The following is a 15909-nucleotide window of genomic DNA, read 5'->3' on the forward strand; positions in this document are numbered from 1 at the left end:
TAATATTCGAATTAATTAATACGTATCGTGACCCGTGTACATGTCTCAGACTCGATCACAACTCAAAGTATATATATTATTTAAGAATCAACCTCAACCCTGTATAGCGAACTCGAACATTACAGCATATAGAGTGTCTATGGTTATTTCAAATAATATATATATATGCGTCGATATGATATGTCAAAACATTGTATACGTGTCTCGACATTTAAAGTGCGTAAAATAAATAACAGAAATTAAAAGACGATAAATAAAATTGCGAGAATTAAATTGCGATAATTAAATGTACAATAAGGAATTAACAGTTAGCTAGGAACAGTTAGCTAGGATTTTGTTAGCGTGAATTCTTAACAAAATTTCTCATAGTTAATTTGTTTGTTTCTAACAAATTTTATTTTGTCCAATGTTTTCTTCATTATGCCACTTGTCGAATTTGATAGGTCAAAATCCAAATATGAAATTGAATAAAAATGATTATTCTGTGGTGAACGGATACGTGCATCGGTGGATGTAAATAGGATAGTAAATGACTGTTGAATCAGACTCGAAGAATGTACAGTGTAACTTATTAATGTGAAATCTAAATATTCCTCGGGTATTACCTACCCGTTAAAATATTTTCATCATTAACAGTTTGTATGAAAGAATTTTCAATTACAATCTTCATGAAAATATATATACATATATATTTTCTTCAGATGTAATTATGGATTTAATGAGTCAATATGATATTAAACTCATTTGATTTTCGGTTTGAGCTAGAATAAATAATCTCTAAAACTTTTAGAAACCACATATTCTTCGTAGAATATTTCTTCAATGAAGTTATGAATTAATACTTCATCGTTCATTGTTGTTGGTACTCCTTGGTATCTATGGTGCGTATGACGTTGATGTTCGTGTGACAGATTGTGAAGTTGAGGTTTGCGATGCGGTTGTTGTTGGTGGTGGTACTGGTTATGCTGCGGGTGCTGCTGCTGGTGTTTGTAACCTTCGCACCATATTCTCCAAAGCCACTACCAGAGCGCGAAGCTCGTTGACTTCTTCTATTACACCGGGGTGATTGTCGGTTCGTACGAGCGGATAAATATGATCTAGAATTTGGTATAGTATATATTCGTGACGAGATACTCTGGAAATGAGAGAGAAAATGGTGTTTCGGACAGGTTCGCCGGTAAGTGCTTCAGGTTCTTCGCCAAGAGGGCAATGTGGTGGATGAAAAGGGTCACCTTCTTCTTGTCTCCAATGATTGAGGAGGCTACGAACCCAGCCCCAATTCATCCAGAATAGATGATGGCTAATCGGTTGATCAATTCTGGTTACACTGCTTTCGGAGCTCGAGTGAAAATCCACATTGGAATAGTTATCGGAATCCAACGAACTTGTACTGGTTGCGGAATTCATCTTGCACGGTTAGGTAAAGGATTTTATGAAATGATTTTCGGATATCGGATGATATTGTAAATACATAGAATATCTATGTATAGTATAGAAGATCCCATAGATTATGGAGGAAATTAAGGAAACGTGTCAAACAAAGTCTATAGTAACAGATACGCTAAGATATGGATTAGCAGACACGCTAAGATATGAATTTTGTCTCGACACTATTCATGCAATCAATGCAATAAGAAGTGTCTAGACTAAGAATGGTAAGCAGGTAATTTCCTAAGTATGATAAGTAGATGATTTTTGACAAGAAATGATAAGCAAAACTTTTGACATGCAGACACGGTCGAAGTCCAGACTCACTAATGCATCTTAACGACTATCAGTTAGACACACTAATGCAGACCTGGTTCGCTAAGACCACCGCTCTGATACCAACTCTAATGACCCGTCCTAATCCATCAGGATGAATACATTACATTTGGTTACATCACGAGGTACTTGACCTCTATATGATACAATTTTACAAACATTGCATTCGTTTTTAAAAGACAAACTTTCATTACATCGAAAGTTGACGGCATGCATACCATTTCATAATATATCCAACTATAATTGATTTAATAATAATCTTGATGAACTCAATGACTCTAATGCAACGTCTTTTGAAATATGTCATGAACGACTCCAAGTAATATCTCTAAAATGAGCAAATGCACAGCGAAAGATTTTTTTCATACCTGAGAATAAACATGCTTTCAAGTGTCAACCAAAAGGTTGGTGAGTTCATTAGTTTATCATAAACATTCATTTCCATCATTTTAATAGACCACAAGATTTTCATTTCTCATAAATATACGTCCCATGCATAGAGACAAAAATCATTCATATGGATTGAACACCTGGTAACCGACATTAACAAGATGCATATAAGAATATCCCCATCATTCCGGGACATCCATCGGACATGATATAAAAACTCGAAGTACTAAAGCATCCGCTACAACGGATGGGGTTTGTTAGGCCCAATAGATCTATCTTTAGGATTCGCGTCAATTAGTAGATCGGTTTACTAATTCTTAGGCTACCAAGCAAAAGGGGCATATTCAGCTTCGATCATTCAACCATATAATGTAGTTTCAATTACTTGTGTCTATTTCATAAAACATTTATAAAAGCGCATGTATTCTCAGTCCCAAAAATATATATTGCAAAAGCATTTAAAAAGGGAGTAATGAAACTCACTCTACAATATTTTGTAGTAAAAATATTCATACGACGAACTGAACAATGCAGGGTTGGCCTCGGATTCATGAACCTATATCATTTGTATATTTATTAATATACATAGTTGTAATCGAACAAATATATATAAATTTTATTAGTTATATCCTTTTTATATTAATAATATATATATGTTATTTATGTAATTGTAGTTATATAAAATTTATACTAAATTTCATTTAAAATAATATATTTATATTATATCTTAAATTATGTGTTATATATTTTTATTTTGTATATGTATCTTAAATAATTATTATAGTTATATTAGTATCTATATGTGACGACCAGGAAATTTCCGATCAAATTCAAACTTAATCTTTATATGATTTCGACACGATAAGCAAAGTCTGTAATATCGAGTCTCTAAAATTTTGAATTATTTCATGAATTTAATTGACCTTCGACTGCTCTCGATGATTCACGAACAATTGTGCGTAAATAAATATGTAATATATATATATATATATATATATATATATATATATATATATATATATATATATATATATATATATATATATATATATATATATATATATATATATGCATGAATTCTATATATAAGTAATATTAAATATATTGTAAAGATTCAATATATTATATAATTGGTAACTATGATATAACTAATAAAACGTAACATATTAAATTTAAATTACAAGTTTAGATATAGTCTTATATCAATGTTATCAGTATCACCCTCATTTCTAATATTAATATTATTAATTGTATTATTAATATCATTATAATATATAATATTATAATATATAGATAATAAGAAAATTGAAATGTATAACTTATTATTACCAGTAATATTATTATGTATTTACATTAAGAATCATTATTCTTATTAAATATATTCATTATTATTATTATTATTATTATTATTATTATTATTATTATTATTATTATTATTATTATTATTAGGATAATTATTATTAATAATATTATTAATATGTTATTATTATTAATAATATTCAGTATTATTATTATTTATTATTAATAAGATTATTATTAACAATAGTATTTTTATAAAAGAAAAATCAAGAAAAGGGATTTGAATCAATTGCAAGTAGCTATCCAACTGTTTTGAAATTGATTTCTTATTCCTTGGTACCAGTCGAACCAATTTCACAAATACAAACAAATTCGGTTGTGAGTCAATTTCTGCTTTTAATCTATTACCTGCCTGTGATACTTTGTCTCCCACAATAACACAAATCAAATTTTCTATCTACTAACATCAATCATTGGATTACCATTAATAATATCATACATACTTACACTTACATACATAGTGATATGAATATATACACAACCTCATTTCTTTGTTACAATTCAATAACCATTGACACACTCACCTCGAGCCACCTCCGAACTACTATCACATAACCACCATCATCTTCATCAAACTGACACCCAACACCTTCAACTCTACAACAACCAAATCACCACCTCAACATACTACAAACCACCATCTATATATTCCATTTTCTTCTGTCCAACAAATAATCAATCGAAAAAAAATCATTATATTCGATTCATGTGATGGCTGAAACCATCAAGTTAGAACACTTGTACGATGGCTAATATTAAGTAATGAAACAACTTAGATCACCATCATTTAATTGCTGCAGTTCAATCACGTTAATTAACCAACTTGATGCCATTCGATCACCAAGACCACCAGGTTATTTTTTTTTCTTAAACCCATCGACAATCTATTCTACCTACTCATCGATTACTCGGATTCAAAAACCAACAAAACACACTCCTTGATTTAAAAACGATGTTAACCACCTTTCTCTCTCTTCTCTCTCTTTATGCCTCTCTACATTTTTTTTGTTTGACATCCCTCATCAAACACCATTAAATACAACTATTATTACAATTGCTTCTCCTTCTGTTTCAGGCTTTAGATCAACACCAAGTGCTACAAATTTATTGCTGCTACCCGTTGCTTGACAACCTTTTAATCGATACCTTAAATACGACTGCCAATCCATTTTGTTCTAACCAAACAAACCTAAACACCACTATATATCATTACTGATGTACCTGCTATGATTGATTTATTCTCTTCCCTTCTGTCAATTAGTATATCACGATGAAAGATGGAAAGTGGTAGAGTAGGTTCAGTTTAGAGATTGTCAAACAAGTATATATATAAGATCTTACTTTACAGCTCATGATAAAGATTCATGCAAGTGGAACATGATTGAACCTTCATGGTCGACCAAAAGCAAACACCAAGGGATGTTTTAATTTTTTTTTTATGTTTGATGAGGGACCAGTCGTCTACATATCGTGGTTAATGATATTAAAAATAAAAGGAACCGAATCCCTTTATAAGGTAATGGACTGATTTGTTTAATCTGGGCCGAAGAGTATTTTAGGCTGCATGTCACGATAATCTAATTGGGCCTGCAACCCTTTTCCTACTGCTGATTACAGCCTCAGCAGCCATACGTGTATTTACTTCTGTTTAATCAAGTTTCGCAAACCAGAAAGATGAACCCGTAATGTATTATGATATTGATGAAGGTATGGTGATCGAGAAGAAGAATATAAGTTGAGGAGGAGTGGCGTAATGATTAGATTCAATAATACATAGGGTAACAACGATAGATGATGATTAGTGAGTATGATTTTTTTTTTTTTTTTTGATTTATATATGATGATATCGAGCTGAGATGATAAATAGGAGGACGGTTATAATTTTATGTGATTGTGATGATAATGAGTGATACTCGTTTTTGATAATGATGATAAGTAAGATAGATTTCGATCAAAATATAAACAATGATGATATTCGTATATGATGTTAGGAGATGATGGTTAGTAAATGGTAATGATACAAGAACGATGATGTTAAGTTAGGATAATGATGATAAAAGATAATAACAAGAAAATATGATGATAATAATAATAGACACGATGAAGATGAATATGCTTATTATGATTCGGTGATGGCATATGAATTGATGATGATGAGAGGCTTAGGTTATGACGATGGTGATAATATGATATCATTTAGTTTTCGAGATTAGTTTAAATTGGTTGGATTTTAGTTTAAGGGAAAAACAAACAATTTTGTACGTATTAAATGTTTAAACGGGCGAAGTATCACAAGGAGTAACTAGTAGAGCAAGGGTTGGTAGCATGTTTGTTAAGCGAGTGATCTCGGGTTCGAGCCCGGTTCACGACATCTCTTTTTAGAAAAGCTTGGAAGGTAGTTTTCAATACCAAAAATTATTATTATTATTATTATTATTATTATTATTATTATTATTATTATTATTATTATTATTATTATTATTATTATTATTATTATTATTATTATTATTATCATCATTTTATGAATTAATAAAAATAAGTATCATTTTTTTATTAGTATTATTATTATTATTATTATTATTATTATTATTATTATTATTATTATTATTATTATTATTATTATTATTATTAGTATTATCATCATTATTACTTTTAACATTAAAATTATTATTTTTAACATTATTATTATTATTATTATTATTATTATTATTATTATTATTATTATTATTATTATTATTATTATTATTATTATTATTATTATTATTAGTATTATCATCATTATTACTTTTAACATTAAAATTATTATTTTTAACATTATTATTATTATTATTATTATTATTATTATTATTATTATTATTATTATTATTATTATTATTATTATTATTATTATTATTATTATTATTATCATTATCATTTTTATCAAAATCTATATTATTATTAGAATTATCATTAGTATCAATATTATTATTATTATTATTATCATTATTACTTTCATATTAACAATATTAATATAACAAATAATTTTTTTTATATAAGAGTGCATTATTTACAACTACCTCAATACATCTAATTATATATCTTAAGATTATTTATATAAATATTTACATATAAAAAATTATTGATTTTTGATATAATATTAATCATATGTATATATAAAACTATATAATCATTAATTATATTAAATAAAAATTAAATATATAAGATATATAATTTAAGATATGATATATAAATTATTCGATTACGATTATATGTATTAATATACATATGAATGATATAGGCTCGTGAATCCGATTGCAACCCTACATTTGTTCAATGATGTCATATGTATTTTTACTACAAAATACAGTATGGTGAGTTTCATTACTCCCTTTTTAAATGCTCTTGCAATATATATTTTTGGGACTAAGAATACATGCGCTTTTATAACTGTTTTGCGAAATAGACACAAGTAATCAAAACTACATTATATGGTTGAATGATCGAAGCCGAATATGCCCCTTTTTGCTTGGTAACCTAAGAATTAGGGAACATCACTAATTTTGAGAATTAGTGCACATCTAATTGACGCGAATCCTAAAGATAGATCTATTGGGCCTAACGAACCCCATCCAAAGTACTGGATGCTTTAGTACTTTGAATTCGTTTTTATCATGTTCGAAGGATTTCCCGGAATGATAGGGGATATTCTTATATGCATCTTGTTAATGTCGGTTACCAGGTGTTCACCATATGAATGATTTTTATCTCTATGCATGGGACGTATATTTATGAGAACTGGAAATGAAAATCTTGTGGTCTATTAAAATGATGGAAATGATTATTTATGTTAAACTAATGAACTCACCAACCTTTTGGTTGACACTTGAAAGCATGTTTATTCTCAGATATGAAAGAAATCTTCCGCTGTGCATTTGCTCATTTTATAGACATTACTTGGAGTCATTCATGACATATTTCAAAAAACGTTGCATTCGAATCGTTGAGTTCATCAAGATTATTATTAAGTCAATTATAGTTGGATATATTATGAAATGGTATGCATGCCGTCAACTTTCAATGTAAATGAAAGTTTGTATTTTAAAAACGAATGCAATGTTTGTAAAATGTATCATATAGAGGTCAAGTACCTTGCGATGTAATCAATTATAATGTATTCGTCCAGGTGGATTAAGACGGGTCGTTTCACTATATATATTTAGTATTTTATTAAAATACCTAATTTGTTAAATGTAGTATTTATATAATGTTAATATGTTTTTCATATAGTTTTGTGGAATCTCAATATAATTATAGTGTATATAATAAGTGTGTTTTTATGTACAAGATATTTATTTGTTAAAAATGATAGTTTTGATTTTAATGTTTTTCTAGTGATAATAATAATAACTTTATTAAAAATGATAATATTAATAATAATGATGATATTGTTAATAATGATACTTTTGATTAATAATAGTAATAATAATAATACTAATGGTTACAAAAGTGATACTAATACTAATACTGATAATGATATCTTGTATTATTTTCATAATAATAATAATAATAATAATAATAATAATAATAATAATAATAATAATAATAATAATAATAATAATAATAATAATAATAACCCTAAACATGATAATAATACTAACACAATTATTAGTGATAATAATAATAATTTTCATACTTGTAGTTATAATCATAATACATGAAAATTTTATTATAATACTTATTCTAATAATACTAATATTAATGAAAAACAATAATTTTATCATTTTCATAATAAAGCTAATAATATTAGTTGTTATCATTTTAATAATAATAAATGATAATTTTATCCTAATACTTGTATTTGTAAAGATAATAATAATTATATTACTAATAATAACAATATTGATAATTATTTTAATGATGATAATAATAATAATACTAGTAACAATAATAATAATGATACTAATAACAATAACAATAATAATAACAATTAGTATTAACAATAGTAATAATAATAATAATAATATTAATAATAAGTTAATAAGTGAACTACCTTCAAAGGCTCAAAAAAATAGTAAACCGCCCAAGCCGGGACTCGAACCCGAGACCTCTCGTTCCCCTTCAACAACCTTAACCATCTTTCTGTTTCATTTTATCTGATTATATTGTATCTTAAATTTATTTAAACCAATTATAACAGTTTCCATTACCCTCCTTCTTCACAAACTCGACTGGTTACATAACCAACCATCACAACTAGATAAAGGGTTTGGTTTAAGTCCACCAATTGAAATAGAAAATCCGTTTGTGAATAAAATGGATTAACAGAATAACATTAAAGTAAAAAAAATAAAATAGCTGAAATGAGACACGATGAACTCTTATGAACTCAATCATTGATTTTGAAATTAACAGCATTTTAGATCCAACTTACAACATGAAAAAAGTTTGTATTCCACTCCTAGAAACTTTCTGGACACTTAATTTGAATTGATACATCAAAATGAATCCGAGTTTTGCTATGAACACTTCGTTTGACTATTGAAAACATATCTTTGACTTCAAAAATTCGTATTCAGTTTGAAGAATTGAGAATTGAGATTGTACACACACATTCACGACATGTTTTGGAATAACACTGCATTTATAGATTTTCAATTAAAACTAGATTTTGAATTTTGGTTAAAAAGTGAATGTACAGAGGTATCGACTGTTTTAAATATGTTTCAGTTTAAATCAATGAATTTTTGAGTAACCACATTTGGATAACTGATAATGATGATGAACATTGTATTGGTTTATGTATAATAATGAGTAATTGAATTATTATAAAGCAAGAAACTCGACAGCTGGTTCCATCAGAAACAGAGATGACTAAATCAAGAAGGACAAATGAAAAATAAAGAAATCAAAAGTAGATTAGGACGTTCAACGAATTTTGTTTGTAACTGTGTTCAGAAATCGACATGTAACAATTCTTTGATAGAAAACAAAATCATAAAGCTCGTAGGTGGTGTTTTATAAAAAAAAAAAATACTGATTTGTTATCAGGTTTAAATATTTATATATATATATATAATTAATATTATTAATTAATGAAAATAAATATATTAAGAATAATAATAAAAGAAATAATAATACTAATATCAAATATAAGGATAACCATAATTAATAAAAATAATAAGTATAATGATAAAAGCAATAAGGATAATGATATTAGTCATTTTAAATGATAATTTTTAAAAATTAAAATTCTTCTATCAATTATAATAATAATGATAACAATAATATTGATAATATTAATATAATAAATTAAATGTATCAACTTGTATTTATTTAGTATAATACAATTTATAAATTTTATTATATTTACTAATTATAATATATTGGATCTTTAATAATTATATATATATTTCAGTAACATTACATATGTATTGAATTCATATATATATATATATATATATATATATATATATATATATATATATATATATATATATTCATTTTAATAGTCTTTTAATTATTCTGTATATTACTTTACATCTTCAATTCAAATGATTTAATTGTGTTTTATTGATTCAAGTTATTATGTATACTTATATTTATTTTTACATATTATATATTTTCAAACAATTGTTCGTGAATCGTCGGGAATAGTCAAAGTCAACTGAATTCATATAAACTGTTTAAAAAATTTAGAGACTCAACTTTACAGACTCTGTTTATTGTGTCTGAATTATATAAAGATTAAGCTTAAATTTGGTCAAAAATTTCCGGGTCGTCACACTATGCTCTTTTTTTATGGATTTGGTCTCAATGGTTTGTCAATGTTGCTGATTTAGTCCATATTTCTGACGACCGTCAAAAAATTTCGTTAACTCAAGTCATGTGCCAGACATGTGAGGGTATTTTTTTCATTTCTTTCCGTTATTGGCAATATTGCTGAAATCGTCCTTGTGGTTTGTAAAAAATTGCTGGAATGGTCCCTGTAGTTTGTAACAAAATTGCTGAAATCTTTATCCCTAAAAATTGACAAAATTGCTAAAATAGTCCCTATGGTTTGTACCAAAATGCTGATTTAGTCCCCATGGTTTTTTTTTGATGGATTTCGTCCTCGTGGTTTGCAAATGGTGTTGATTTCGTCCCTCTGACTGACGGACGTTAAAAAAGCCCGTTAACTCAAATCACATGCCATGCACATGAGGGTAAATTTGTCTTTTTAAACCCACACATGTTACCTAGCTGATCACGTGAAGGTCCTTGCAATCACCTGCACACTTTCATCAAACCTAATTTCAAAAACACCAAACCCATCTTCACTTTCTTCATCCTATAAACATTAATTAATCTTAATTTTATCCAACCATCAAAAAAATCAAAACCACTACAAATCCAACTACAAATTGTAAATATAAAACAGTGTTCTAATTGAGTTCTAAATTTCAAATCCCCTTTTGTTCTTCTCTTAAATGGATCTTCAAATCGAAGAATAGCAGCAGTAATCAATGAATAGCATATCGATGAAGAGTATCTGATTCCGGTTGGTTCCGGTGATTTTACTTCGCTGGACCGAAACTAATTGCGTATGTTTGTGCTTATGTTGTGTGTTTGTTCCAAAACCCCACATATGTTCTAAATCTTGTTATTTCGGTCCACAAATAGTAGCCTTCTAGCAATTTCATCAGCGACGTTGACGGATCTAACGGAGATGAATTAGAGATGCTTTGAAGATTCTTTTTCAGCTATGGAAAGATGACGTTTTGCACATGGAGGTATTGGTTAATGAATGTTTATGGGTACTTTTAAGTTGATAGTTTCTGGTCCAAACCCACTTTAGATTTCGCCCCATTTGATTGTATTTGGACAAAATTGCTGAAATAGTCCCTTTGGTTTGTATCAAAATGCTGATTTAGTCCCTGTGGTTTTTTTTTGATGGATTTAGTCCTCGTGATTTGCAAACGTTGCTGATATTGTCCTTATTTCTGACGGGCATTAAAAATTTTCGCTAACTCATGTCATGTGCTCGACATGTGAGGGTATTTTCGTCTTTTTAGCCATACCTTCTTTATTCTTGTGTCATCCACTTCATTCAGCTTTCTCAAATCCTCAAATCACAAACCCTAAATCAACATCATATTCATTTCCATTCCCAAATTTAAATCTAAAGCCAAATCCAAATTTTAATAAAAACTCAAATCCAAAAATTAAATCTAAACCCAAAATCACAATCAGATTCAGATACCTATATGGGATTCATTCAATACCTTTAAGCCTAGAACTCTATTTAATTCTAAGGGGTTTTGATGGACAGTATATTGTGTGTACAAATTCAAGTGAGCCAAATCTTGTAAACATTAACAGCCAGATCTAGCTCCTTAGATATTGTTTGTACAGTATATTTGTCTAAATAACTCGATCGATCCGAATGTGGGTGAGCCGGGTAACTCGAGTAATCATCGAGTTACCTTTTCAATTTATGAATTCACTTGCATATATATCGACTTACATGAAACAGAGTAACCGGAAGTCTTGTGAATTATAGATTAAAACCTAAATAACCCGACTTTTTAAAAAACATAAATATAGAGATTCAAAAAAAATTACTATCGTCTCCGGTCACCACCGTCTGACGGATCTGAAAAAGGTACCAGATCCGGCGGTGTTCATCAACAGCCAAAACATTGGGAAGAAGCACAATTGCAGATGCCATCTCCGTCGCAGTTAATCGTTTGAAACAGAGGTGTTTAAGAAACAAAACAGGTGCTTCCATTTTTAATATTAGAAGCCTGTGTCTAGTATTAGGGAAAAGGGTTTATGAAACAAAAGGGTTTTTGAACACGTGCTTTCATTTTTAATATTTGAAGTTTGTGTTTCCATTTTTATGAAACAAAAGGGTTTTGAATGGGTGTTGTGTTTTTGAAAGAAATGAATTTAGGTTGAAGAAGGAGTTGACTGAAATTACGTTGAAGAAAGACTTAATTGAGATATTTAATTGAAATTTAATTTTAATTTTATATTTATATTTATATTTTATATATTTGAGAAGTGTGCATATGGGTTGAAAGGCCTACACGTGGTCAACTGGTAGCATGTGAGGGTTAAAAATGACAAATTTACCCATCACATGATTCGCACATGATAAGTTTAACGGTGTTTCTTAACGTCCGTCATAAATAAGGACAATATCAGCAACGTTTGCAAATCACAAGGACTAAATCCATCAAAAAAAAACCACAGGGACTAAATCAGTATTTTGATACAAACCACAGGGACTATTTCAGCAATTTTGTCTTGTATTTGTTTTATCCTGATAATTTTTATTATTATTAGATTAGGTGAACGAGCAAAAGACATATGAAAACTTCTAAGTGGGTTTATAAAAGGAAATAGATGGAACGAATTAGATGGAAGATTAAAGTGGGTAATAATTTAGGAGTAGTGGGGAAGTTTGAAGAAATAGATGAAAAGAATTTAATTTGGGGAAGAAGAGTATGTGTCCTAAAAAGATAATAAAGAAAAGGACAAAAAAAAGAAGAAGAAGAATTTGGGTTTTAATATATAAATACATACCAGGTTCTATTTTTATTGAAGTTATTTGAATTCACCTAATGGATCTAGTGATTTAACTTGGTTTTAGTTTTTAGGGTTTAAATGGTGTTGATTTGGGGAAGATGAATTAAAAGATAAAAAGAAAAAAATAATGAAAATGACGAATTTACCCTCATGTGTGTGTCATGTGACTTGAGTTAACGGACTTTTTTAACGTCCGTCGGTCAGAGGGACGAAATCAGCACCATTTGCAAACCACGAGGAAGAAATCCATCAAAAAAAACCACGAGGACTAAATCAGCATTTTGGTACAAACCACGGGGACTATTTCAGCAATTTTGTCCCAACAATTTTGTCTTCCTCACCTTCATCTTTATCCCAAAAAATTATGAACAAACCCTAAGTTTTTCTATAATCTTCAAACACTTTAATTAACATGGTAAAATCAAACCCACCAAAATTAAAACCAAATCCTTAATGCATAACAACATATAAACTTGATTCAAACACAAATACTACTAATACATATACATATATCAATTAAATACTATTAATCAAACCCACCTAGATAAAACCCTATATCTTGAAAGCGAACCCAGATCCTGAAATCAAACCCTATATCTTGAAATCGAACCCTCGGATCTGGTTCTTCAAAAAAAATATCGAATTATGGTACTCGGATCTGGTTACTTGTTGTGTAGTTGAAGGTGACGGCGGCAATGGTGGTTGTAACCGCCAGAATTTCATAAAAAAATTGCTGATTAAAGGTGACGACGATAATGGAAATAAAGGTGACTGCAACAATGTGCTGCTGATGTTCTTCTGTCCCATAATCGACGGCTACTGCAGCTCTTCTGTCAAGCCACCACCAGCAGCTTTTACTCTTGTGTTCTTATATTTTTTTTTTAGCTATTGAATTTTGTTTACATTGGCAACATGTACCTTTGTGATTTGGATGTTAGAGTTTTTAGATGTTTTTGTTTTGATTGGCAATAGGTAAAAATTGAGATGTTTTAGGTTTTTGATTTAGATGAAAAATCTGAAAATGAAGTGGCGTTGAGATTGGAAAAGAAGATAAAGATTTTGATTTAGATGTTTATGTTTGTACGAACCACAGGGACCATTTCAGCAATTTTTGTACAAACCATAGGAACCATATCAAAATTTTTTGTCCAAATGAAAAGATAAAAGGACGTTTTTACCCTCATGTGTCTGGCACATGACTAGAGTTAACGGAATTTTTTGACGGCCATCGGGAATAGGGACTAAATTAGCAAAATTGACAAACCAGCATTTTGCTACAAACCAGAGGGACCATTTCAGCAATTTTGTCTAATTATAATTATAATTATAATTATAATTTATTAATATTAAATTTATCATTAACTTTAATATATTGCGAGTAATTATTATACTACATTCATGACTCTAACTATAACTATAATTATTTCCTTCAAAAAAAATTCTAATGCTCCTATAAGCAATCTCTAAAATCACCCTCAAACACCCTCCAACGACTTCTAACAACCCTTTTGTCAGAATATTGGCAGAAACGTCTATCCGGCCAAGTCACATTCACCCGCTCATCAACATTCTCATCCCCCAGCTACCTTCAATGATTTCCCAAACTGTAGTTTGTTTCATTCTGTCTCCAACGAAAATTCCCAAAAATCCCTCTCCGTTTTTCTAGATCTGGCTATGGTCCACCCGTGAACAAATCAACAATGACTGGAGGTGGGTGTAATGATGAATCTTTTGGTTTTATTCCTGGCTCAGTTCCTACGTCAACTCCGTGTCATACGATCTTCATCGGAAGACTCGAGAAGACGTGTTCAAGACACATGGTGGAGTTCACTTTCGGCAAGATGGGAGAACTTGTAGAAATGAAGTTTTAGCCGTCTTTGAGTTATGCCTTCGTCACATTTATCGATAAAGTGGCTACAAATAGGCTCGTGGTTTCGTAAATTGATTTAAGATTTTCGCTAAACCCATTTATGTTGGGTGGCAGGGAATAAAATCAAATGGGATCGTCGCCATTCAGGGTTTGTCTTCAGTAGTCAGGCTTTGGTGTAAAATTTCTTTGAACTCGTCCATCCCCAATCGATTGAACCTCTTAGTTCTCACTGTGGACTCACTACCAATTAGTAGCGGTAAAATTAATGATTTTCTCAATAATTGCAATGCTATATGTGCGTAGGTTCACTTTTTCTTTGGTTGCATAAATGGTTGTTGGAACATTTTAATTTGATACGGATTCATCATCATCAGGTTTTGATAAGGAAAGACGTTTTGTGGTGGCATATAGTAATGATGGGGCATTTGATTTTGCATCGGGTATTGAAATTGGTTCTGATTCACATTTGGTAATATTTATGATTGTACGGTTGGATATCCCCATGGTGTATCATCATTTCCCGCCGCCTGAGCCAACTCAAGCTCAGCTACTCTATCTTGAACTTCTTTCAAATTACTTTCCAACTCATATATGTAGTTCTGTTGATCATCATCAGGCTCATAACCCTCTCCAGGTGCTCTAAATGTTCCGAGGTTCGAAGGGCCAGTAGCGTTTGCATTTCTGTCAGCCATACTTGTGCTATAAAACAACTAACATAAAAGCTTAGTGGATAACTGGTTAGCAAAGCACTACTGACACACACACATCCTTGCATTCACTTAACCCCACCCCACAGAGATGTTTGACTTATCACAGGGTTTGGGAACAAAATACACGCATGTACTTGCTGTCAAACCTATGCTCTGATACCTAGTTGTAACACCGGACATTTTTTAAAAAACACAGCGGAAGACTATAATTTGACAAACACAACATCACTAATATTAATTACAGAAAACTACGTAATTAAGTTTACA

This window comes from Rutidosis leptorrhynchoides, chromosome 4 (genome assembly GCF_046630445.1).
Source record: "Rutidosis leptorrhynchoides isolate AG116_Rl617_1_P2 chromosome 4, CSIRO_AGI_Rlap_v1, whole genome shotgun sequence".
NCBI classification, from domain to species: domain Eukaryota; kingdom Viridiplantae; phylum Streptophyta; class Magnoliopsida; order Asterales; family Asteraceae; genus Rutidosis; species Rutidosis leptorrhynchoides.